The sequence below is a fragment of the Rosa rugosa genome, chromosome 1, assembly GCF_958449725.1.
Source record: "Rosa rugosa chromosome 1, drRosRugo1.1, whole genome shotgun sequence".
NCBI lineage: Eukaryota > Viridiplantae > Streptophyta > Magnoliopsida > Rosales > Rosaceae > Rosa > Rosa rugosa.
Window position 1 is genome coordinate 32,270,485 of NC_084820.1, and position 27,186 is coordinate 32,297,670.

General features: G+C 39.2%; 4 long non-coding RNA genes across 9 annotated transcripts; 3 read left to right on the plus strand and 1 right to left on the minus strand.

Annotated features, from left to right (window-relative positions):
- Positions 1-4,385: 4,385 nt before the first annotated feature.
- Positions 4,386-9,455, minus strand: LOC133735514 (uncharacterized). Of its 6 annotated transcripts, none has more exons than XR_009859084.1 (8): positions 8,998-9,455; positions 8,713-8,794; positions 7,843-7,888; positions 7,267-7,382; positions 5,801-5,886; positions 5,394-5,459; positions 4,937-5,032; positions 4,386-4,762 (listed from the first exon to the last, which is right to left on the minus strand). It is a non-coding gene; the product is annotated as an uncharacterized LOC133735514 (long non-coding RNA). The 6 variants fall into 6 exon arrangements; XR_009859087.1 differs by having other exon boundaries at positions 8,993-9,455; XR_009859079.1 differs by lacking the exon at positions 7,843-7,888.
- A 630-nt stretch (positions 9,456-10,085) lies between these two features.
- Positions 10,086-13,388, plus strand: LOC133735532 (uncharacterized). Its single transcript, XR_009859089.1, has 3 exons — positions 10,086-10,602; positions 11,157-11,233; positions 12,016-13,388. It is a non-coding gene; the product is annotated as an uncharacterized LOC133735532 (long non-coding RNA).
- A 3,776-nt stretch (positions 13,389-17,164) lies between these two features.
- On the plus strand, positions 17,165-20,800 carry LOC133735539 (uncharacterized). The gene is made up of 3 exons (XR_009859094.1): positions 17,165-17,680; positions 18,235-18,311; positions 19,094-20,800. It is a non-coding gene; the product is annotated as an uncharacterized LOC133735539 (long non-coding RNA).
- A 3,441-nt stretch (positions 20,801-24,241) lies between these two features.
- On the plus strand, positions 24,242-26,412 carry LOC133735546 (uncharacterized). The gene is made up of 3 exons (XR_009859096.1): positions 24,242-24,758; positions 25,313-25,389; positions 26,172-26,412. It is a non-coding gene; the product is annotated as an uncharacterized LOC133735546 (long non-coding RNA).
- The last annotated feature ends 774 nt before the right edge of the window (positions 26,413-27,186 follow it).

Sequence of the window (27,186 nt, forward strand, 5' to 3'; positions counted from 1 at the left end):
AAAGATTACTAAATGAATCAAAAATAAAGATTCCACAAGCCTAGTGGATGATTGTACTCCAATTGAAAGCTTTTTATGGAATTGAGAACCAAATATCAAATTATGAAAATCTAATTCAAATTCATATCTCACATATACATGTAATACAAACAAAGAATCATTTATTGAACAAATTTACTGCGTGCTTCTATATGTGCTGGAAAAATTTGTTATTTACAGCATGCAAGCCTAAAATATGGTATTCTCTAGGACTATTTACGGCGTGCTTTCATAAATAAATTACTTCTCTGAGTCATTTATGGTGTGCATTGATAGCACACCTTAAATGGGTAAATGTAATATCGTTATCATGGGAGCACATATAGTGCACACAATAAAAGGTATTGTGTTGCCCAAAGTTTCAGCGTAATTGAAAATCGATAAGTTATTGATTGATATAGAAAAAATATACAAACAAACCAAATATATCTAACATGAACCATTAATTTATTATTAGAATAATGTTCAAGTAAATCCAGAATATGTGTCTGGCCCAAACTCGAGGTTACTTGCTCTAGTTGAAATAGAGTTTATATTACAGATAATATCGGAGAATCTTAGTAGATTTCCAATCAATGTACGATTTATGTTTCCTTGTACAATTTTATCTCTATGCTTGTTATCTTTTATATAAAGAGACCTATTATCAATGAAAGCACGACTCAATTCTCTCCTAATTTCAGATTTCCTAAAACACGTTATCAATACGAAGCCCTAACCCTGAAAACCTAAAATCGTAGCTTTCAAACCCTAGCAACCACCGCCGCATATATTGAAGCCCTCAATCCCAGGAGTCCAGAACCGCGTTACCACCCCCAGAACCGGTTGGAAAAATACTGAACCAACCCCCAGAAGAAACAAAAGGTCCCCTGCCCGGTGCGCACCCTTCCAGTCCGCCTCCTACCGTCATAGTTGGCCACCGTCCGCGGCCTGACACCGGCATCCGAGAACAGAAAATGTGACGCCCAGAACTGGCCGGAAATTGACCGGACCGGCTTGCAGAACCATTGCACATCCTTGAATCGTCAGTTTCATTCCCAGGAAAAAATAAAAAGGAGGCGTAGCCCAGAAGGAAGAAGAGACGCAGCCCACTAACGCAACCCAGAGAAAAGAACAAGGCGCGGCCAAGAGAAAAAAAAATAAAGGAGGCACGGGCCAGAAGAAGTCAAGGCCCAGAAGAAGATGTCAAGGCCCGGCCAAAAGGCCTGGGCCAAAGCTAAAGAAAAAAAAAAGGAAGGGCTGCCAGCGCCCAGCCAACTCCGGGCACTTTCCGGTGAGATTTCTGACAACTTCCCGACACTTTTCAGACGACTTTTTCCGGCCACTTTCCGACGACTTTTTCTGGCGACTTTCCGGTCACTATTTTGAGGTGTTTTTTTACTAAAAGTTCCCGTTTTTGAGTTTTTTTAATTTCTCTTCTTTTTCTCTGGGACTTGTTACCTCCCTTTTCTACTCCCCTTTCTTCTTCATAGGAGAGACGAAAGCCGAACTGTGGGGGTTTGTGCTCACTCCAAGCTTGGAGCTTGTTGAGATCTCTAAACTTAGAGTTTGTAGAGAATTTATGATCGACCACTTACATCATTGTTTTGATATAATCTAATACCTCTTGGAATCCGATTTCTTAGAAGCGACTACACTTAGAAATCCCTAATTTCTTGGAAGCGATTACGCTTGGAAATTCATGATTTCTTAGGAGCGATTACGCTCAGAAATTTTATATGTTTTTGTGGTAGCCTTTTTCGCTCTGAAACTAACCCTTTTTCTTGTTCTCTTTCAGGATGAGTAACCTGAACAAACTGGACATCTCTCCATTGGGAACAACTGGCTCTGGATATCACAAGTGGGTTCGTGATGTTCTCCAGCATCTCAAGGCCGATGGAATCCTGGATACGATTCTTAAGCCTAGCCAGGACGTGCTAACTGTTGAGCAAGCTCAAGCTTTGGAAGCAAATAGAGCAGCCTTAGAGGCAAATAAGGCGAAAGCCATCATCCTAATGACTCGTCATATGGATGATTCGCTCAAGTATGAGTATATGAATGAAGAAGACCCCAGAAGACTTGAAGAAAGATTTGGCAATGTCCGTGACTCCTTGCTTCCTGAACTAGAACTGAGATGGCATAGCCTCCGCTTCTGTGATTTCAAGTCAGTTATTGACTACAACTCGGAAGCACTTCGGATTAAATTTTTAATGGAATTCTGTGGAAAAGATATCACAGATGCGATGTTGATTGAGAGGACTCTCTCTACCTTCCCCGTCTCTACTTTGATGATTGCAAATAACTATCGAATCGATATTATTGCAGGGCTGATCACAAGGTTTCATGAGCTCATTGGAGCCATGAATGTCGCTGAAAAGCATGACAACATCCTTGTGAAGAATTATAATTTGAGACCCGTGGGAATTGAGCCTATTCCGGAGTCCAATTATTGTCGCGCCCCTAAGGGAAGGCTCCACGAGCGAAACGCTAAATCTAGGGACAATTATGGATGTTTTGGTTCATAATCTCGCTCTAATGAGGAAGGTAACTGCCAACATAGGCGAACACAGAACCGAAGAGGTCAATGTGGAAAGAGAGAGAGAGAGGGAACGCCTTTGGCCATGTTGGTGGCGCCACCAACATTAAGAGCTATCCCAGTGATGCTTTCAGAGCGCCTCAATCAATTGAGTCTGAGCACAAAGATGAATATTCCCGATGTGGTGTATTCGGTCATTGGGCACACATTTGTAGAGCTCGTGAAGAAATTGTTACCGCCTACAAAGCATATTGTGAAGCAAGAGAAGCTCAATATATGGAACAAGAAGATCAAGAAGATGATCTAGAGTGAAGGGTTGAAGACTTCAAACCTGGCTTGGATCAATAGATCGCCGATTCTATTTAAGTCTTTATTTTTCCCAAGAGATGTAATAGGCAATTGCCATATACTTTGTGGTAAATGCCATTGGTTTAGTTTTTCTTCACATAGGCTCATCCAAAATGAGTGTGATGTCTAGAAAGATTTTGTGATAAGTGGTACTTAAGCGAGCTTTGCTCCACTGACATCTCTCTACTCACCTGGTCATATTTATTTTGGAGTTACCGAAAGAAGTTAAACGACTACCATTGTTTTACATTAGCTAGTACTTGAATTAGATTCTCTTAATGGTTAAGAAACAATGATGTACTCCGTTGACTAATGAATAAAATTTTGAGTTTTTTCATTATGACTCCATTTTGATTCTGAGCATATCACTTTGTGACTACGATGGCTGGGCCATCAGAATTAGTTCAAGGAAATGGAATGGTCCAAATTCCGCTTGCCCAATGGCACCTTGATTACCGTCACAGAAACTCTCTACGCTCCTAGGGAAAATTGAACCCTATTGAGCTATTCAAGCCAATGGATTCCATGCGAAAACGCATGTAGAAAACAAAATGAGTTCCTTTGCAATACCTCTAATGATTGCGGACAAAGGCGCGTCTTAAAGAAGTTTATGTGTCTCTCTAGTGGACTCTATGTCACTGTTTGAGCTATTAAATCCATTAAAGCTATGAGAGAAGATCTCTTAGATTTAGATACATATTGGCTTTGTCACGACAGAATAGGTCATCCTAGTCATGATGATCCGTCTACTAAAGACTTCACACAGACATCCATTCTTTCGAGCGAAACGAAACATGAATCAAAAATTGATTCTTGGAAGTGTGACAGCCGCTGCTGCCTCTAGCGCCACCGTCCACCACCAGCCTAGGGCTGGCACAGTCCCTATCCATGATGCTAGGGATGGCGTCCATTATGGTGATGGCGCCCCAAGTGATGTTGCAATCACCAACTTTGCTTCAAATAGCATTTTAGACGGCTCAGATCCAACCAAAATTCTCATTGGTTGCTTCTAAGGCCTCTTCACTACTACAAAAAAAGCATTTAAGGACGTTCGAAAAACGTCTTTAAAAACTTTAGATGACACGCAAAAAAAGCGTCATCTATCAAGGAGTCATTGTAAGTCATTTTTTAGGACGTTTAAAAAACGTCATAAAATGTCTATTAGGACACTTAAAAAACGTCCTTGTAGCTCTAAAAGAATGTCATCTAATGTCTACTAAGAAGTCACAAAAGTGTCCTTAAAACTCAAAAAAACGTCATGTAAAGTTTACTAGGACACATTTTAAGTGTCCTTAAATCTTCAAAAAAATGTCCTCAAATATTTACTAGGACATTTTGGAAATGTCCTCTTAGCTAAAAAAAATGTCATTGTACATATTGGAGGACTAGCAAAAGATGTCTTTATAAGGTAAAAAACTGTCATATATTACATACGAGGACACGCAGTGTGTGTCCTTAAATTAAAAAAAAAACGTCATTATAGACATTATATGACTTAAAAAAAAAGGGCAAATTAATGTCTTCCATTAACTATTAGGACGCACTATTTTTGTCATGGAGATTCCAAGCAATGTGTACAAATTATCCCAAGACTCGTGGCATCCAAAATACACATTGCCAACTGCGAGTCTTGGTGAGATTAGATTACATGTACTTCTAGTGCTTACAAAAAGCTATAGCTGATCTAAAACTTTACATGGGCATACACAAAAACTCAGCTTAATATATACTTTGCAAAATATACCAATTACCAAACTATTCTACATCATCTTGGAGTAATGTTTCAACAAGGTCAGCCCACTCTACTCGCTCTACTCGAACATCAACTATCTCTTCTTGATTGTAACTTTGGTTGTTGAACTGCAACAACAATCAATATAAAGCAATAAATTTCCTTTTATTATTTGTTTCCACAAGTAATACCAGCAAGCATGTACAATATATAGTCTTGGTATTTTTACCAAAACCAGCATAGAAACAATTTTTAATTACAATAGGAATTATGCGAGCTATTCTGATCATTTAAGAGCTAACCTTGCTTCTTGTTAATATGGTTGGATCCTCAATGATTGCTTTCATGAACTTCATTACATAATATCCACATTCCACTTTTCCAGGTTGAGTAGGACACTACAAAGTTCAGTTAAGTAAATCATAATAAGTAAGCATATCATTAGTGGAACCTCTCCTGTCAATTGATCATTCCACATATAAGCAACAAACTATATAAATCAATTATATAACATGGTCCTTGCATATTTTCGCATTTATTATCCATCTGATCACATTTGCATTTGCTATAACAATAACAATAATAGATTCAACAGTCAAGTGCTATAACAACACATCTAAAACTGAAAGAAACAAGCACTTGAAAAGAGAGAGAGAGAGAGACAGAGACAGAGGGGTGTATTAGTCTAAGGCACTTTAGCTTAAAAACTGAACTGAAACTGCAATAGTCAATATAGAGGTCATAATTTTAACAGAGTACCTGATGATTTTCCAAATGACATTTTTTCGATTCCTTCCTTTTTGGGCATTAAACATCCTTAGAGCGCTGCACACATGTATATGAACACATTATACACTAAGCATATTGTGTCAAAACCAAATGAAATCTCACACGAAAAAGGAAGAGAATCACGTACACGTCTATAACACCCTTTAATCCATGGTCTATGTCAACAGGATTAAGAGAGGCAAGTTTTGAATGATTATAATATATTACATATATATGAGAAAACAACATAAATGAAATGGCAGAAAGTACATTCAAGGAAGGCAAAAATAAGGGATGACATATCAACTATGTACAATCATTTATCAAATTCCTCTAATATTAAAGCCTATTTAAGCCAATCAGGTAAACTATATATATAGTATATTGAATTAGCATACCTTTCCAATCCAATCAAAGTTTGCTCCAGAAAAATTTATGGAAAGATTCTCGTAATCTAAATCAAGCGTCTCTCAATGCCACCGACCTGTTATCATAAGCAGCAATACTAATCATAATCTTACTGTATGGAGGAAAGTTACAAGAATTTATCTTCAAAAATAGTTACTTTCTTTTTTGGGCAAAAGAAACTCAAAACCTTCTCTATATTAATGTCATGTGTTCTAGATACTTGATGATTCAAGGGTAGTTACATGTTGCAATTAATTGACAAAAGACTTGCTTCCTCTCTTCTTCTTTATTTTTGGCCAAAAGCCAGCTCAAATTTTCAGTATCCTAGCATGAAATTTTGACTTAAAAACACAACAAGGCCTGAGACTGCATTCTTATTTCCCATATTTTCATGAACCCTAATTCTTTAGTCATATACAACGAACTTTTGTTGGGGCATTCATAGAGAAAACAGATAATAACAAATCCCATACTCCATAAGAAATATAAGAGCCAGCAGCTTAGCCAATCTTACAACAATAAAAAGAAAAGCATGAAGAAAACATTCCTATCTCTGCCAACATACTATTTGGGCTGTCTCGCAGGAGATGCACAATATATAAAATTTAGCTACTTCCTGAGTATGTATCCGCGGTACGGTTGGTTGGCTATGTTTATCATGCTCCAAGGCTTCATATAGTTGCCTTTTGCTTAGGGAAAATGACAGCTAGCTAAGTAATAATGAGGTTCTAATCGAGGTGCGTCTACTGCTGGTTACCGTACCCCTCAACGGCCTCAGCTTTAAGCCTAGTACCCTTGAGAATTTGGAAGGGCACGCTCCCTTTCAGATAAGGCCCTACAAATCTAATTGCAAAACTATGATTGTTATGAGTTCATGACAAACTTGTTATATCTGCTCACTGCTTGCATATTATGGTTTCTAGAAAGATCATTATATATGCAGCTGTTATGAACTAATTAGACAGCTAGTGAGGAATTTGATCTGGTAAAGAATATAAGAATCAAAATAAACAATCAGCTAATAGCTAAACTATCAATTACAAAGAAGAATTGGGTGCTTTGTTAAATTTCTCATTAACCAAAACAAACTATATATCCTTCTTTGACAAAGAAAAAAAGAAATTATCTTTCTCTTCAACACAAGAATAATTGTTGTTCTGATTTCATTACATTTTCACAAGAATACAGTATGAAAGTTAGTTACTCATGCATTGTTAGTTGTCACACATAGTTCTCGTTCACCTACCTGCACATCTTCCCTTTCTGGAAACTCACACCATGAGTATGCTAAATAAATTCTTTTTCTTACCCTTGATTAAGAAACATGTACAGTACATATATACTCTCTCTGCTATTGTGGTCTAGTCCACTTAATAAAAGACCCTATCTACAAACCAATGCCTCTTAATGATATTTGTGAATATAATAGAGCTAGCTCAGTTGGTTCTTGACTTACATGCAATTAGAAATTCAGTTTACCCCTCACTCTTGTTCAGGTCATGCTTTTCCACAGGCTTTCTTGAACTTCTGTTCCTTGTCTTAAGCAATCTCTTAGGGGGACATATTGATGATCTGCATGGAAGTACAAGAAAGTTTTGGAATAACATGGCCAGCCAAGACTTATTATGTGAATTTTTTTTTATTTCATGTTGGGGATTTCGTCATAATGTTCATTAACAACTCATGAGTAGAACTCAATACTATCGAATTATACTCGTCGATATTTCACATTGAATTCTTAATTTTTTTCTGTTATATATGTTGGTTTCATAGACTATAGGCTATGTTAATGGTACTGTTTTTTATGAATTTGCAGACCAGGACAATTGAACAAGCATGAGAATTACTACTAGTCTGCACACAAGGTATGTTGCCTGCCCAAGTGCCGATTATGCCTAAACTCCATGTTTCAAAGTTAATATGGAACCCTCAGTTCCTGATATCAGTATCGTAACGACACATGCAACTTAAAACCACCATAATAATTTATGATTAATGCAGAATACCTTCTCTGATAACTGAACGTTCGTACCTAGGATCAATGCCTTATACAATGCAGCTTTGCTCTGAAATTAGATCTGAAGAGTTTCTAATGCATTAGCCAATCTATCAACATATTTACCTTAGTAAAGAGATATAGAGAGACAATAATAACCTAATGCTAATATACATTTGGGTTCTGTTTGTGTCTGTGTGGACTTTACAAAATTTTGGATTAATATTTAGCTACTGTTGAAATTGATTTGGCATCCTATCAATGGAGTTGGAATGCATATATATTTCTATTTGGTTTATGTTAAGAAGTGAACCAAACCTATTGCTGATAAAGATTGACTACCACTGCATGCATTTCAAAAAAAAAAAAGATCGACTACCACTGAAACATTCAAAAGCCTTTTATCTGAACTGGTATTTCTGTCAAAAGAAGAGATGCTTATTTCAGTGGGACTCTGAAAAGTTTGTTGATGAGATGTGGGATTCATCAATCACAAAAAGTAAATGAACATGCATGACTTTTTGTAGTTTGTTTCTGATCAATAATTCATTTTGATGAAATCGCTTTAGAATGTCCGTATTGTCTCTGGCCGTAGTCTGATTTTAGATCTCAATTAAATTCCGTGAAAGGAACCTATGTAACAAAATTGAAACCTTACACAAAACCCCATGCTAAATGTGTCTACTTTAAATCAAGGAACCACATTAGGACTGCACAAAATAACAAATCCCTAAACTCTATTCCATAAGATTGCTATCTTATAACTGACATTGAAACTGAAATGGTGCCCAGAAGCTGTGAAATTTAACACCATGATTATAAATTTTCTAAATGGATCATCTCAGAATAGAAGAAGAAAAGAACATGTCTTTAGCTACCATATATCCATGAGAAGAGAAGACTTACCAAGATGCAAGTTCAAAATTGATCTCACAAACTACTTCATCTTTCCAAGCTTGGTCACCAGTTCTCAACAATCAAGTCATCTCTAGATATTAATTGTAAAGTCAATATCAATTCCCAAACAAAAAGAACAGTAATGAAATATAACAAAACCTAAAACGAAGATGGAGAAAAGTAAACACGAAATCAAAATACCCAATCCAAATCATGAATAAAGATATAAACAACCCAGAAAGAGATTCAAAGCAATTACTTAAACAATAGAGAATTGGGAACTCGGAACCTTACGAGAACTTTGCGTACTCAAAGCGGCAGTAACTCGGAGGCTTGGCAATAGCAGAACCACTTAAGAGCAGCGGAAGAAGACTATGGAAAAGATGACGATATCAGTGATGGATGGACAATGGGTGTTCGTATGATTAGAGAGGAACACAGGTTTTTTTCCTTTCTGCCGACTAATACGAATATTAGGTTTGATGGAGTGAATAGGATTAGAGGGAATGTGAATTTGGTATATTGCCATATCGGTATAAATCTCGACTGTTGCAGAGAGAAGATTTGGGGATACTCAAAAATTGTAGAGGGAAACTTTAGGGATACTCAAAAATTGTAGAGGGAAACTTTACATGAACAGGGAGGATTTGGCGCTTTGGGGCTGACAGAAGTTTTTGTTTCAACTTTCAAGTGATTTGGGGATAGAACTAAAAAGTATTCAAATTTCCCAGTTCTTTTGGATATGTAGGGAATCGAACTCTAGTCCTCAAGACTAGTTTAATGTCAGCGTGTTCTGCTCATTTTAAATGTTTCAAGACTATATCACTGCTTTGTCCTTATACATGTATAAGGACGTTGATTTTGGTTCAAGGAGTGGGGGCCTTTGCTTTAATTAAAAGGCAAACAGCCTATCATGTCATAGTAGATAAATAAAGACAGTTTTTAAATTATGTGTCATTGTAAAAATTAAGTGGGTGTCCCGAATCAAGGTTTATGTAGTAGTGCTTGCTCGTTTTACAGAGCCCGTTCCTTAGGGAAATTAGGACTGAGACCGTCCTATGCAAAGGATATGAAAATACTCATTCTGTTCTTTCATAGAATCGGTGGGGATTCTGTGGACTGATTTAACCAACTTGCGGACGTTTAAATATTTCATGATGTTAGTTGACACGCAAACACGCTAGTCATGTGGTGTGCTGTAATACCCCGAAAAATCCAAATTAAATTCCATGGTTTTTTTAGAAATGATTTCACGATAGTAGGAGCGAGTACGAAGCTTGGAAAAGTTGTGGAATTAGTTCGAACGATTTTATTTTCGAAAACGAACGTTTTTAGGGGGTCAACAAAGTTGACTTTTTATACGTTCAAAATTTGGGAAAACTTCCTTCATGAAAGTTGTAGAGCTCGTCGATACGAGTTCGTGGACATGTGGAACGCATTATTTGGAGTTCGTATGAATAAGTTATGAATATTTGAAAATTGAGAATTTTCTATAAATACAAAAAATCAGATTTCTCAATAAGGAAACCCGAAAATTTCCAGATTTTTCTCCTCCTCGCTGCCTTGGCTTCACGGCGTCGCCACGACTTCATCCGGCCACCTATGGCCATGAAATTGATATCAATCTCTTCGCCTTGAAACCAGCTTTCCATTCATATATGTCTTGCATCCTATCATTCACCATAGACAACGAATCGAAGCAAAGAAGGTCAGACCATTTTTCATGCATTTCTTCAAATTCCAGCCAACTCCGGCAAAGGTAGGAGGGGAGACCAACTGGGCTTTGTTCGCCTTGCCATGCTCTATAAACTCACCAAGTTTCACATCTCGATTCAACCCGAGGAAGACGAATTTCAGATTTGAGCGATTTTGGGCGATTTCGGCCTCTTTCTTCTTGAGGTAATTTTCGACCACTTCCGGTCATTTTTAGACTTCATGCTAGTTAGGAAAGTGGTTGGGCTTGATGAGATGAAGAGGAGCAGCCCGGCCCCGACACCATTGGCGGTGGTCGGCGGCGGCTCTGCCACTAACTCCGGCGGCCCTTTCCGGCCAACTCCGGGGGTCAAAAATATAGTTTCTGTGCATTTTTAGATTCTATATTTCAATACGATCATTTCGATATATTATACGCAATTTTCGGATATCGTATGATTTAGTTATGAATTTTACGATTTCGAACGATTTCGATTGTTCGATTAATGATCTGTGAAGATCGGACCGTCTGATGGACTTGTAGTTTTGATATGTTGATCGTATGACTGTCCCAATGACCTTGTGTGGTCATGGGCGAAGATCCGACCGTTGGATCTTCGTATAATTGCAAAACAGTGATTCGGGAGGCGATTCGTGAGAATCCGTCCGTCGGATTTTTATATAAGTTAGAATCCGACCGTTGGATTGTCGTTTAAGTATGTTTTGGAATTGTTAGCTAAATTCAAGTCACATTTGATTAGGTGATTGGCGGATTGATTTGGCGGACGATTCGTAAAATCGTTGTTGAGCTGTTTAGAAGACGCAACGGGAATTAGAGGTGAGTAAACCTCACGTGGTTCATATTACGAACCCAATATATTTAATTGCTTTATTTTGCAATCATATGAACTATTGTTGGTGTATTAGACATTCCTGTGTGAATGTCTGTATATATATTATTACGTGAAATAATATGTATTGTTGGAGTTGTGTTGAGTTATTGTTGAGAAACAATATATTGTGAGAGGTGTTGAGTTTTATTGTTGAGGAACAATAAATTGTTGTGATCTGTGGAGATCACTAGGTCACGAGGTGACCATGGCATCTATTAGTGAATCACGCTCTCGTACCGGGCTGGTGGTTATTAATAGTATTAAATCGTAATCACGTCTGTGGCCGGACGAGTGGTTACGTTCAGTTAGAGCTCTAGTCTGTCTGCCAAATGTGGAGTGACCTTATGAGTGAAATTGAGAGTAACTCATAAGTGTCTATATATATGTGGTAACCTTATGAGGGAAATTGAGAGTAACTCATAAGGGTCTATATATATATAATGAGTCTGTCTGCCAATTGTTGAGTAGTGATGTGAGGGTAATGTTGAGGTTACTTGAGACTGTGAGGGGTCTTATGTGAGAAGTGTTGAGGATACTTGAGTCTTTTAAGAATGAGTTCTTAAAAGAAAGCCTCAAGAGTATCCTTCCTTTTATGGTGATCGTGTTGAGTTATAATAATTGTAAGGAAATAAATCAACAATTCTTTCTTGTTTACTCATACTGGCTGTAAAAAGCTTACCGGGTTTTGTGTTGTTGCAACTCCCGGTACACTATTCAAATTGTGTAGCGGGTAATCCTACAGGACGGGAGAACCAGGACGGTGATCGTGCGGTTAGAGCAATTGTTAGAGTTTTACAGCAATTGTAAGTTGTGAGGTGTGTTATGCTCATTTAGAGCTTTACAATATTGCTTGTGAGAGTGAATTGTAATAATGAACTCGAGGTTTCGAGATTTGGAGTTTGTGTACCTTGTGGTGAGATTATATTGAGAAAAAAATTCAGAACGTTTATTTAATTAAGTGGTTTAATTCATGTTTCGGATTTGAATTTATTATTTAAAATTCGGGGCGTGACAGTTTGGTATCAGAGCGTAAGGTGCATATTTGGTGATGTGTCAATACCTTCCGAGTGATGGCCCGTCTGCAGCGGATCCCCATCGTGTGCTCTTTGGTATTGGCTAAGTCATTGGGTATGCGTGAGTGTTGGGAGTTGTTTAGGCCGCTAGGTCGTTTAGGGAACGTGAATACATTCCCTATAGTATTGACTTGGTTAATATGAATTTGTATTTGACTTATACTGTGTTTTAAGTGTTATACAAGTATTAGCCAAGCATACTATACTCCTTAGGTGATGGATATTCGAAGGGGTTGTACTTAGAACCTTACAGTTGTCTTGTAGGTTCGTATGAGAATAAGTTCAGTGGCCGCGAGTTACAATCCTTGAGGAATAGGAACCTCTTGATTCAACTCTGTTAAGTCAACGAGGATTGTTTTATGGAAATGAGGTTCTTTTGATTGTTGAAGTGTTTGGTTGAAGGCATGGTCTGGACCTATGCTCGTCTGTAATGTGGATACGAGTATTAATCGATGGTAATTTTGCCTTTTTAAGTTGGATATACTAATGTTCTTGAATAGATTCTTGACTCATGTGGAGTTGTGAGTAGTGTTGCGGTTAGGGAAGGAATTATTGCGGTTACTTCTTCCTTGTGCTTGTAAGTTGTTAAGCAGGGTTTAAGGTGCGAGACAAGAATTTTATTTTGTGCTCGATGGTTAGAGAGGAGAGACCATTGTTTTGGGTTGTCGTTGAGTACTATAATTCCTTCAGAATCAAGATTGTTGGTAGAATTGGAATTAGTAGTAGTTTTGGTGATTCTGAATTTGAATTGAGTTCGCGAGATGTGTCTTATATACGTGGTTGATGTTGCTTGCATCATTTTGGAACGATACGTTACGATTCACAAGGAAAACTGGATTTGAAATTTATTCATTTGAACACCATGGGTTGATGACCTGACCGTGACTTGTGAATATAGTTTTGTTCAAGTGAATGAAATTGAATTTTGTGGCCTTTGTGTGGTGAACTAGTTTTCTTAAGTTTTGGATCGTAGTATGGAGATGGGCTGCAGTGAATTTGAAGTTGTTGTGTGTTTTAAGTTTAAGTAGGCGGGACACTTAAAGTTTTGCAATGGAGTTGATGTTGGTGTAATTAATTGGGAGAGTTAGAATCAGTTCTTGTGAATGATGTTGGATGAGAGTGTGTGCCTTTGGTGATTGATTTTAGGTGTTATAGTTAAACGCAATTTCGGATATTGATTTTAGTGATTTTGTTAGGTATCCATAGTGGTTCAAGTGAATTACTATGTGATATGGAGTTTGATTTGATTTCTGAATCGCTAAATGTTAGGGATTGAATTGTGGTGAGTTTTTGTTGAAGCAATTGATAGATGGAATTATCGAGATTCTATAAGAGTTGTAAGAGTAACTCTAAAAACGTGGGTTTTTCCTAGCTAACTCAGGATGTGTTTAGCTTTATAAATCCCTAATCCTATCGATGAAATTGTTGTGTTTGGTTTGACTCAGAGGATATTAGCTAGACCTCGATGCGACTTAATTGATTGTTGGATTTTTTTTGAGTGATTGTTTTTATTGCATCATTATGAAAGATGTGTGCAGTAGAGTTGTTTATGGTTTTGAAAATAGTATTGGGTGACCAAGGTTCGATCCTTGGTGTTGTTGTTGGTTAAACAAACAGGAAAGAAAACATGCACACCATCTTATTGAGTTTATATTACAAAAAAAAAAAAAGAAAAAAAAAAAAAAAAAAAAAAGGAAAACGAGGACTATGCTGTACTAAGCCTAGTCAGCAGCTCCGGATGGGTTGAGGCTGAGCTCAAGAGAAACTGGAGATCCACGGTTGTAACCGCCTGAGCCACCGAAATAGTAATCATGTGCACTACCTTCCTCGGAAGTAGTCTTCAGGTTACCAAAGACGTCCTCGCCGTGCACGGGGAACAGAGGAAGAGTTTGAACCTCCTGGTGATCTCCTCCTCGTTGTTGCAGGGATGTTTGTCCTCCTGTTGTGCCAAAAGAGTTGGACTGGTATTAGTGTTGAAGTGTGAGGAAGAATATGAAACAAAATTTAAATCAAGAAATCCTTCATTACCAGTAGAATAGGTGGAACCAAAGTTGAGATCAATGGATCTACCATCATCAGTAGAACTAGTGGACCCAAAATTGATGTCAATGGATCCACCAGCTGGCCCAAAATTGATGTCGATGGATCCACTAGCACCAGTAGAACCAGTGGACCCAAAATTGAGATCAATGGATCTACCAGTACCAAGAGAACTAGTTCCCATGGGCACTGGAGCAGCCTGATTACACCTATTCATCTGCTTCTCTCGAGCCCTGACGTTCTGGAACCAAAAGTAAATGTTCTTACCCTCAACATACCCATACTGGTTCAGCTGGAGACAGATCTCGTGAATCTGCTCTGTAGTTGGGCACTTAAATCCCTTGACATAGTAAAGATCCTTGAGGATTCTTATTTGTTCTGGAGTAGGAATCCACCTGGTACGGCTTCGCCAGAAATCCATGTTGGCACTACTTCCAGCTGCTTGGGTGTTTCCTCCCTCCTCTGTTGGTTGCTGTTGTTGTGGTTCCATTTGTTGCGGGGTTTGGAGCTCCATTAGTTGCAGAGTTCGTGGCTCTTGGGTCATGGGGTGAGAGGATGTGGAAATCGAGGAATACATGGTTTAGTGTTTGAGGGAGATTTTGTTAGAAGGATTGGAGTTGTTGAACTGGTGATTGGAGATCTGAGATTCTCAGAGGAAAGATGAGATCGAATCTTCAAATGGAAGAAAAGATCTGAGAAAGAAGGATTGAAGATTTGGAGGAAAAGATTGAAGATCTGAAAGTTCAGAGGAAAGATGGGATTGAATCAACTAGATGGGAGAGAAGATCAGAAGAGAAGGATTGAAATTGATGAAGAAAGGATTTGAGAAGAGAAAGGCTGAAGAGTTGAGAGAGAAAGGCTTGAGCTCGGAAGAAAATTTCTTTTCTTTTGGAGTGAACAGTTTTTCCCCAGAATGCACCTATTTATAGAACAAGGTGAGCAGATCTCCACCGTTGGATGAACGATCTCAGAATTTGAATCCACGCGTTGGATTAAAGTCATCCGAAAACCCGGAAAAGTTGTTGGCGCGTGGAGAGCGTGTAAGGGGACAGGCCGAACCTCGAGATGCTGTGGCAGACAGCTTTAGCCGAAAGCAGATTTGACTGCCGTAAATCACGGAAGGGATAAGCCGTGACACAAGTGGGCCGTACTTGGGCCTGTCTCGGATCAAGGCATCACTGTAGCTATGGGTGGAGGCCTGATGGGCCGAGTTTCAGAAACAGTTTTGGATATGATGGGCCGAGTTTCTGAAACAGTTTTGGATACGTTGGGCTGGGTTTCTGCAACAGTCTTGGATGTTTTGGGCCGAATTGTTGAAACAGTTGAAACAGTTGGTTTAAATAAAAGGATTGGTATGGATAATAACGTGAGCAGCCGTGCTCGAGTGGTTGAGTGTACAGTTCGTGTACAAGAGGTCTGAGGTTCGAACCTCGCCTCTCGTTTATTTTTATTATGTTCGTTTATGACATAATAAGTATAAAATTTGTACACATTATATTAAGCACAGCTTGTGCTCCAGTGGTTGGGGGACAAAGGTTTCGTGCGGCAGGTTGAGGTTTCGAACCTTGCCTTCCCCGTTATTTCATTTATGTCACTTATGACATAATAAATATAACACGTGAGCATATATTAATGAAGACAGCTCTTGCTTCAGTGGTTGGGAGCAAAACCTTCGTGTTTGAGGTCGGGAGTTCGAACCCTACCTCTTACAAATATTTTTGGGTCTCGTATATGCTTGATATACGGACGTATATACGGTATGTACGGTATACATACGTATATACGGTCTGTACAGTATGCATACGTATATACAGTTGTACGGTATGCATACGTATACACGATCTGTACGGTATGTATACGTATATACGGTATGTACAATTTCATACCGTAGCCGAGCTGGAAGTTGGTGGGCCGATTGGTAGGCCCAAATAGTAAGCCCAAATAGTAAGCCCAAATAGTAAGCCCGAATAGTAGGCCCAAATGTTAAACCCAAAGTGGTTTGGGCCGGTTCGAAATGTGGATGGTCCGATTTCTTCAGGCCCAATTGGCCAGCCCTAATGCTTAGCCCAAGGATTGAACAAGCCCAAGTCATCGTCACTGGGTGACATATTTTATTGGCGTGCTTTTGGGGATGATTTGTTTTGAGTGATGCATCTCTATTGTTGTGAAGAATGGTGCATGCTTGAGTTTTACTATAGAGATTTACCGTGATGCTAATTGAGTAGCGAAACACTTTGTGGGAGTGTTTACTGTGCTTGTATGCCAGTACAGAGTGATGATCTATGTGAAGATCTATGTGATGATCTATGTGAAGATCTATGTAAGGATCTATGAGATGATCCACGTGATGATTTTGTGTAATTGATGTGGAGTGATGTTGAGCAGTTGTTTTGTGAATTTACATTGTGATGAAAGGATTTAGTGGCCCTAGGAATGTATTTTTATACAAAGGATTGTGGCTTTGTAGATTACTACAGATTTGGAAAAGATGGAGATTCTATGATTAGGTCAACCTTAATCGAGAGGAATTGACTTACGCTCAAATTTCGGGACGAAATTTCTTTAAGGAGGGTAGATTGTAATACCCCGAAAAATCCAAATTAAATTCCATGGTTTTTTTAGAAATGATTTCACGATAGTAGGAGCGAGTACGAAGCTTGGAAAAGTTGTGGAATTAGTTCGAACGATTTTATTTTCGAAAACGAACGTTTTTAGGGGGTCAACAAAGTTGACTTTTTATACGTTCAAAATTTGGGAAAACTTCCTTCATGAAAGTTGTAGAGCTCGTCGATACGAGTTCGTGGACATGTGGAACGCATTATTTGGAGTTCGTATGAATAAGTTATGAATATTTGAAAATTGAGAATTTTCTATAAATACAAAAAATCAGATTTCTCAATAAGGAAACCCGAAAATTTCCAGATTTTTCTCCTCCTCGCTGCCTTGGCTTCACGGCGTCGCCACGACTTCATCCGGCCACCTATGGCCATGAAATTGATATCAATCTCTTCGCCTTGAAACCAGCTTTCCATTCATATATGTCTTGCATCCTATCATTCACCATAGACAACGAATCGAAGCAAAGAAGGTCAGACCATTTTTCATGCATTTCTTCAAATTCCAGCCAACTCCGGCAAAGGTAGGAGGGGAGACCAACTGGGCTTTGTTCGCCTTGCCATGCTCTATAAACTCACCAAGTTTCACATCTCGATTCAACCCGAGGAAGACGAATTTCAGATTTGAGCGATTTTGGGCGATTTCGGCCTCTTTCTTCTTGAGGTAATTTTCGACCACTTCCGGTCATTTTTAGACTTCATGCTAGTTAGGAAAGTGGTTGGGCTTGATGAGATGAAGAGGAGCAGCCCGGCCCCGACACCATTGGCGGTGGTCGGCGGCGGCTCTGCCACTAACTCCGGCGGCCCTTTCCGGCCAACTCCGGGGGTCAAAAATATAGTTTCTGTGCATTTTTAGATTCTATATTTCAATACGATCATTTCGATATATTATACGCAATTTTCGGATATCGTATGATTTAGTTATGAATTTTACGATTTCGAACGATTTCGATTGTTCGATTAATGATCTGTGAAGATCGGACCGTCTGATGGACTTGTAGTTTTGATATGTTGATCGTATGACTGTCCCAATGACCTTGTGTGGTCATGGGCGAAGATCCGACCGTTGGATCTTCGTATAATTGCAAAACAGTGATTCGGGAGGCGATTCGTGAGAATCCGTCCGTCGGATTTTTATATAAGTTAGAATCCGACCGTTGGATTGTCGTTTAAGTATGTTTTGGAATTGTTAGCTAAATTCAAGTCACATTTGATTAGGTGATTGGCGGATTGATTTGGCGGACGATTCGTAAAATCGTTGTTGAGCTGTTTAGAAGACGCAACGGGAATTAGAGGTGAGTAAACCTCACGTGGTTCATATTACGAACCCAATATATTTAATTGCTTTATTTTGCAATCATATGAACTATTGTTGGTGTATTAGACATTCCTGTGTGAATGTCTGTATATATATTATTACGTGAAATAATATGTATTGTTGGAGTTGTGTTGAGTTATTGTTGAGAAACAATATATTGTGAGAGGTGTTGAGTTTTATTGTTGAGGAACAATAAATTGTTGTGATCTGTGGAGATCACTAGGTCACGAGGTGACCATGGCATCTATTAGTGAATCACGCTCTCGTACCGGGCTGGTGGTTATTAATAGTATTAAATCGTAATCACGTCTGTGGCCGGACGAGTGGTTACGTTCAGTTAGAGCTCTAGTCTGTCTGCCAAATGTGGAGTGACCTTATGAGTGAAATTGAGAGTAACTCATAAGTGTCTATATATATGTGGTAACCTTATGAGGGAAATTGAGAGTAACTCATAAGGGTCTATATATATATAATGAGTCTGTCTGCCAATTGTTGAGTAGTGATGTGAGGGTAATGTTGAGGTTACTTGAGACTGTGAGGGGTCTTATGTGAGAAGTGTTGAGGATACTTGAGTCTTTTAAGAATGAGTTCTTAAAAGAAAGCCTCAAGAGTATCCTTCCTTTTATGGTGATCGTGTTGAGTTATAATAATTGTAAGGAAATAAATCAACAATTCTTTCTTGTTTACTCATACTGGCTGTAAAAAGCTTACCGGGTTTTGTGTTGTTGCAACTCCCGGTACACTATTCAAATTGTGTAGCGGGTAATCCTACAGGACGGGAGAACCAGGACGGTGATCGTGCGGTTAGAGCAATTGTTAGAGTTTTACAGCAATTGTAAGTTGTGAGGTGTGTTATGCTCATTTAGAGCTTTACAATATTGCTTGTGAGAGTGAATTGTAATAATGAACTCGAGGTTTCGAGATTTGGAGTTTGTGTACCTTGTGGTGAGATTATATTGAGAAAAAAATTCAGAACGTTTATTTAATTAAGTGGTTTAATTCATGTTTCGGATTTGAATTTATTATTTAAAATTCGGGGCGTGACAGTTTGGTATCAGAGCGTAAGGTGCATATTTGGTGATGTGTCAATACCTTCCGAGTGATGGCCCGTCTGCAGCGGATCCCCATCGTGTGCTCTTTGGTATTGGCTAAGTCATTGGGTATGCGTGAGTGTTGGGAGTTGTTTAGGCCGCTAGGTCGTTTAGGGAACGTGAATACATTCCCTATAGTATTGACTTGGTTAATATGAATTTGTATTTGACTTATACTGTGTTTTAAGTGTTATACAAGTATTAGCCAAGCATACTATACTCCTTAGGTGATGGATATTCGAAGGGGTTGTACTTAGAACCTTACAGTTGTCTTGTAGGTTCGTATGAGAATAAGTTCAGTGGCCGCGAGTTACAATCCTTGAGGAATAGGAACCTCTTGATTCAACTCTGTTAAGTCAACGAGGATTGTTTTATGGAAATGAGGTTCTTTTGATTGTTGAAGTGTTTGGTTGAAGGCATGGTCTGGACCTATGCTCGTCTGTAATGTGGATACGAGTATTAATCGATGGTAATTTTGCCTTTTTAAGTTGGATATACTAATGTTCTTGAATAGATTCTTGACTCATGTGGAGTTGTGAGTAGTGTTGCGGTTAGGGAAGGAATTATTGCGGTTACTTCTTCCTTGTGCTTGTAAGTTGTTAAGCAGGGTTTAAGGTGCGAGACAAGAATTTTATTTTGTGCTCGATGGTTAGAGAGGAGAGACCATTGTTTTGGGTTGTCGTTGAGTACTATAATTCCTTCAGAATCAAGATTGTTGGTAGAATTGGAATTAGTAGTAGTTTTGGTGATTCTGAATTTGAATTGAGTTCGCGAGATGTGTCTTATATACGTGGTTGATGTTGCTTGCATCATTTTGGAACGATACGTTACGATTCACAAGGAAAACTGGATTTGAAATTTATTCATTTGAACACCATGGGTTGATGACCTGACCGTGACTTGTGAATATAGTTTTGTTCAAGTGAATGAAATTGAATTTTGTGGCCTTTGTGTGGTGAACTAGTTTTCTTAAGTTTTGGATCGTAGTATGGAGATGGGCTGCAGTGAATTTGAAGTTGTTGTGTGTTTTAAGTTTAAGTAGGCGGGACACTTAAAGTTTTGCAATGGAGTTGATTTTGGTGTAATTAATTGGGAGAGTTAGAATCAGTTCTTGTGAATGATGTTGGATGAGAGTGTGTGCCTTTGGTGATTGATTTTAGGTGTTATAGTTAAACGCAATTTCGGATATTGATTTTAGTGATTTTGTTAGGTATCCATAGTGGTTCAAGTGAATTACTATGTGATATGGAGTTTGATTTGATTTCTGAATCGCTAAATGTTAGGGATTGAATTGTGGTGAGTTTTTGTTGAAGCAATTGATAGATGGAATTATCGAGATTCTATAAGAGTTGTAAGAGTAACTCTAAAAACGTGGGTTTTTCCTAGCTAACTCAGGATGTGTTTAGCTTTATAAATCCCTAATCCTATCGATGAAATTGTTGTGTTTGGTTTGACTCAGAGGATATTAGCTAGACCTCGATGCGACTTAATTGATTGTTGGATTTTTTTTGAGTGATTGTTTTTATTGCATCATTATGAAAGATGTGTGCAGTAGAGTTGTTTATGGTTTTGAAAATAGTATTGGGTGACCAAGGTTCGATCCTTGGTGTTGTTGTTGGTTAAACAAACAGGAAAGAAAACATGCACACCATCTTATTGAGTTTATATTACAAAAAAAAAAAAAGAAAAAAAAAAAAAAAAAAAAAAGGAAAACGAGGACTATGCTGTACTAAGCCTAGTCAGCAGCTCCGGATGGGTTGAGGCTGAGCTCAAGAGAAACTGGAGATCCACGGTTGTAACCGCCTGAGCCACCGAAATAGTAATCATGTGCACTACCTTCCTCGGAAGTAGTCTTCAGGTTACCAAAGACGTCCTCGCCGTGCACGGGGAACAGAGGAAGAGTTTGAACCTCCTGGTGATCTCCTCCTCGTTGTTGCAGGGATGTTTGTCCTCCTGTTGTGCCAAAAGAGTTGGACTGGTATTAGTGTTGAAGTGTGAGGAAGAATATGAAACAAAATTTAAATCAAGAAATCCTTCATTACCAGTAGAATAGGTGGAACCAAAGTTGAGATCAATGGATCTACCATCATCAGTAGAACTAGTGGACCCAAAATTGATGTCAATGGATCCACCAGCTGGCCCAAAATTGATGTCGATGGATCCACTAGCACCAGTAGAACCAGTGGACCCAAAATTGAGATCAATGGATCTACCAGTACCAAGAGAACTAGTTCCCATGGGCACTGGAGCAGCCTGATTACACCTATTCATCTGCTTCTCTCGAGCCCTGACGTTCTGGAACCAAAAGTAAATGTTCTTACCCTCAACATACCCATACTGGTTCAGCTGGAGACAGATCTCGTGAATCTGCTCTGTAGTTGGGCACTTAAATCCCTTGACATAGTAAAGATCCTTGAGGATTCTTATTTGTTCTGGAGTAGGAATCCACCTGGTACGGCTTCGCCAGAAATCCATGTTGGCACTACTTCCAGCTGCTTGGGTGTTTCCTCCCTCCTCTGTTGGTTGCTGTTGTTGTGGTTCCATTTGTTGCGGGGTTTGGAGCTCCATTAGTTGCAGAGTTCGTGGCTCTTGGGTCATGGGGTGAGAGGATGTGGAAATCGAGGAATACATGGTTTAGTGTTTGAGGGAGATTTTGTTAGAAGGATTGGAGTTGTTGAACTGGTGATTGGAGATCTGAGATTCTCAGAGGAAAGATGAGATCGAATCTTCAAATGGAAGAAAAGATCTGAGAAAGAAGGATTGAAGATTTGGAGGAAAAGATTGAAGATCTGAAAGTTCAGAGGAAAGATGGGATTGAATCAACTAGATGGGAGAGAAGATCAGAAGAGAAGGATTGAAATTGATGAAGAAAGGATTTGAGAAGAGAAAGGCTGAAGAGTTGAGAGAGAAAGGCTTGAGCTCGGAAGAAAATTTCTTTTCTTTTGGAGTGAACAGTTTTTCCCCAGAATGCACCTATTTATAGAACAAGGTGAGCAGATCTCCACCGTTGGATGAACGATCTCAGAATTTGAATCCACGCGTTGGATTAAAGTCATCCGAAAACCCGGAAAAGTTGTTGGCGCGTGGAGAGCGTGTAAGGGGACAGGCCGAACCTCGAGATGCTGTGGCAGACAGCTTTAGCCGAAAGCAGATTTGACTGCCGTAAATCACGGAAGGGATAAGCCGTGACACAAGTGGGCCGTACTTGGGCCTGTCTCTGATCAAGGCATCACTGTAGCTATGGGTGGAGGCCTGATGGGCCGAGTTTCAGAAACAGTTTTGGATATGATGGGCCGAGTTTCTGAAACAGTTTTGGATACGTTGGGCTGGGTTTCTGCAACAGTCTTGGATGTTTTGGGCCGAATTGTTGAAACAGTTGAAACAGTTGGTTTAAATAAAAGGATTGGTATGGATAATAACGTGAGCAGCCGTGCTCGAGTGGTTGAGTGTACAGTTCGTGTACAAGAGGTCTGAGGTTCGAACCTCGCCTCTCGTTTATTTTTATTATGTTCGTTTATGACATAATAAGTATAAAATTTGTACACATTATATTAAGCACAGCTTGTGCTCCAGTGGTTGGGGGACAAAGGTTTCGTGCGGCAGGTTGAGGTTTCGAACCTTGCCTTCCCCGTTATTTCATTTATGTCACTTATGACATAATAAATATAACACGTGAGCATATATTAATGAAGACAGCTCTTGCTTCAGTGGTTGGGAGCAAAACCTTCGTGTTTGAGGTCGGGAGTTCGAACCCTACCTCTTACAAATATTTTTGGGTCTCGTATATGCTTGATATACGGACGTATATACGGTATGTACGGTATACATACGTATATACGGTCTGTACAGTATGCATACGTATATACAGTTGTACGGTATGCATACGTATACACGATCTGTACGGTATGTATACGTATATACGGTATGTACAATTTCATACCGTAGCCGAGCTGGAAGTTGGTGGGCCGATTGGTAGGCCCAAATAGTAAGCCCAAATAGTAAGCCCAAATAGTAAGCCCGAATAGTAGGCCCAAATGTTAAACCCAAAGTGGTTTGGGCCGGTTCGAAATGTGGATGGTCCGATTTCTTCAGGCCCAATTGGCCAGCCCTAATGCTTAGCCCAAGGATTGAACAAGCCCAAGTCATCGTCACTGGGTGACATATTTTATTGGCGTGCTTTTGGGGATGATTTGTTTTGAGTGATGCATCTCTATTGTTGTGAAGAATGGTGCATGCTTGAGTTTTACTATAGAGATTTACCGTGATGCTAATTGAGTAGCGAAACACTTTGTGGGAGTGTTTACTGTGCTTGTATGCCAGTACAGAGTGATGATCTATGTGAAGATCTATGTGATGATCTATGTGAAGATCTATGTAAGGATCTATGAGATGATCCACGTGATGATTTTGTGTAATTGATGTGGAGTGATGTTGAGCAGTTGTTTTGTGAATTTACATTGTGATGAAAGGATTTAGTGGCCCTAGGAATGTATTTTTATACAAAGGATTGTGGCTTTGTAGATTACTACAGATTTGGAAAAGATGGAGATTCTATGATTAGGTCAACCTTAATCGAGAGGAATTGACTTACGCTCAAATTTCGGGACGAAATTTCTTTAAGGAGGGTAGATTGTAATACCCCGAAAAATCCAAATTAAATTCCATGGTTTTTTTAGAAATGATTTCACGATAGTAGGAGCGAGTACGAAGCTTGGAAAAGTTGTGGAATTAGTTCGAACGATTTTATTTTCGAAAACGAACGTTTTTAGGGGGTCAACAAAGTTGACTTTTTATACGTTCAAAATTTGGGAAAACTTCCTTCATGAAAGTTGTAGAGCTCGTCGATACGAGTTCGTGGACATGTGGAACGCATTATTTGGAGTTCGTATGAATAAGTTATGAATATTTGAAAATTGAGAATTTTCTATAAATACAAAAAATCAGATTTCTCAATAAGGAAACCCGAAAATTTCCAGATTTTTCTCCTCCTCGCTGCCTTGGCTTCACGGCGTCGCCACGACTTCATCCGGCCACCTATGGCCATGAAATTGATATCAATCTCTTCGCCTTGAAACCAGCTTTCCATTCATATATGTCTTGCATCCTATCATTCACCATAGACAACGAATCGAAGCAAAGAAGGTCAGACCATTTTTCATGCATTTCTTCAAATTCCAGCCAACTCCGGCAAAGGTAGGAGGGGAGACCAACTGGGCTTTGTTCGCCTTGCCATGCTCTATAAACTCACCAAGTTTCACATCTCGATTCAACCCGAGGAAGACGAATTTCAGATTTGAGCGATTTTGGGCGATTTCGGCCTCTTTCTTCTTGAGGTAATTTTCGACCACTTCCGGTCATTTTTAGACTTCATGCTAGTTAGGAAAGTGGTTGGGCTTGATGAGATGAAGAGGAGCAGCCCGGCCCCGACACCATTGGCGGTGGTCGGCGGCGGCTCTGCCACTAACTCCGGCGGCCCTTTCCGGCCAACTCCGGGGGTCAAAAATATAGTTTCTGTGCATTTTTAGATTCTATATTTCAATACGATCATTTCGATATATTATACGCAATTTTCGGATATCGTATGATTTAGTTATGAATTTTACGATTTCGAACGATTTCGATTGTTCGATTAATGATCTGTGAAGATCGGACCGTCTGATGGACTTGTAGTTTTGATATGTTGATCGTATGACTGTCCCAATGACCTTGTGTGGTCATGGGCGAAGATCCGACCGTTGGATCTTCGTATAATTGCAAAACAGTGATTCGGGAGGCGATTCGTGAGAATCCGTCCGTCGGATTTTTATATAAGTTAGAATCCGACCGTTGGATTGTCGTTTAAGTATGTTTTGGAATTGTTAGCTAAATTCAAGTCACATTTGATTAGGTGATTGGCGGATTGATTTGGCGGACGATTCGTAAAATCGTTGTTGAGCTGTTTAGAAGACGCAACGGGAATTAGAGGTGAGTAAACCTCACGTGGTTCATATTACGAACCCAATATATTTAATTGCTTTATTTTGCAATCATATGAACTATTGTTGGTGTATTAGACATTCCTGTGTGAATGTCTGTATATATATTATTACGTGAAATAATATGTATTGTTGGAGTTGTGTTGAGTTATTGTTGAGAAACAATATATTGTGAGAGGTGTTGAGTTTTATTGTTGAGGAACAATAAATTGTTGTGATCTGTGGAGATCACTAGGTCACGAGGTGACCATGGCATCTATTAGTGAATCACGCTCTCGTACCGGGCTGGTGGTTATTAATAGTATTAAATCGTAATCACGTCTGTGGCCGGACGAGTGGTTACGTTCAGTTAGAGCTCTAGTCTGTCTGCCAAATGTGGAGTGACCTTATGAGTGAAATTGAGAGTAACTCATAAGTGTCTATATATATGTGGTAACCTTATGAGGGAAATTGAGAGTAACTCATAAGGGTCTATATATATATAATGAGTCTGTCTGCCAATTGTTGAGTAGTGATGTGAGGGTAATGTTGAGGTTACTTGAGACTGTGAGAGGTCTTATGTGAGAAGTGTTGAGGATACTTGAGTCTTTTAAGAATGAGTTCTTAAAAGAGAGCCTCAAGAGTATCCTTCCTTTTATGGTGATCGTGTTGAGTTATAATAATTGTAAGGAAATAAATCAACAATTCTTTCTTGTTTACTCATACTGGCTGTAAAAAGCTTACCGGGTTTTGTGTTGTTGCAACTCCCGGTACACTATTCAAATTGTGTAGCGGGTAATCCTACAGGACGGGAGAACCAGGACGGTGATCGTGCGGTTAGAGCAATTGTTAGAGTTTTACAGCAATTGTAAGTTGTGAGGTGTGTTATGCTCATTTAGAGCTTTACAATATTGCTTGTGAGAGTGAATTGTAATAATGAACTCGAGGTTTCGAGATTTGGAGTTTGTGTACCTTGTGGTGAGATTATATTGAGAAAAAAATTCAGAACGTTTATTTAATTAAGTGGTTTAATTCATGTTTCGGATTTGAATTTATTATTTAAAATTCGGGGCGTGACATGTGCTATTGTCCACCTATAAATGCTGCTTATACTACACTCCTAGCACATATTATATGACTACGGGCACACTCCCCGGATCATCCTATTCAGTCAATTGGACTTGACAATGCTAGAGAGTTTACATCGAAGACTTTCGATGGTTATTGCATTGGGACTGATGTTGGACATCATATTCCCATGAACACACCTAAATGGTCTCACCAAAACGACTACGATGGTAGCCCAAACATTGACAATGCGCACCAATCTCCTTATATTCGCTTGGGGTGATGCAATATAGCATGCAGCTATGCTAATTCGTCTAAGACCCATAGCCACTCAATCTACCTTTGGGTTACAGCTAGTGACTGGGTATCAGTATCTTGTACTTACGCATATTTGAGTGTACCATTTATGTGCCAATTGCATCGCCACAACGCACTATGATGAGTCCTTACAGACGAATGGGCAACTAAGTTGGATTTGAGACTCCAACAATCGTCCGCCACTTAATGTCCTTCCTAGGCGATCTCCTTACCGTTAAATTTGGAGAGTGTCACTTTGATGAGACAGTCTTCCCGTCGTTAGGGGTAGATAAGAACATGGATGTTTAGCAAGAATGACAGAAATTATCATGGTCTGTCCCCACTATGTCTCATCTAGATCCCCGCTAAAGTGACGAAATCACACATATCTGCTGCAAATATGCCTGCAAAGAACAACATTTAAATAAGTCACCAGTGACCT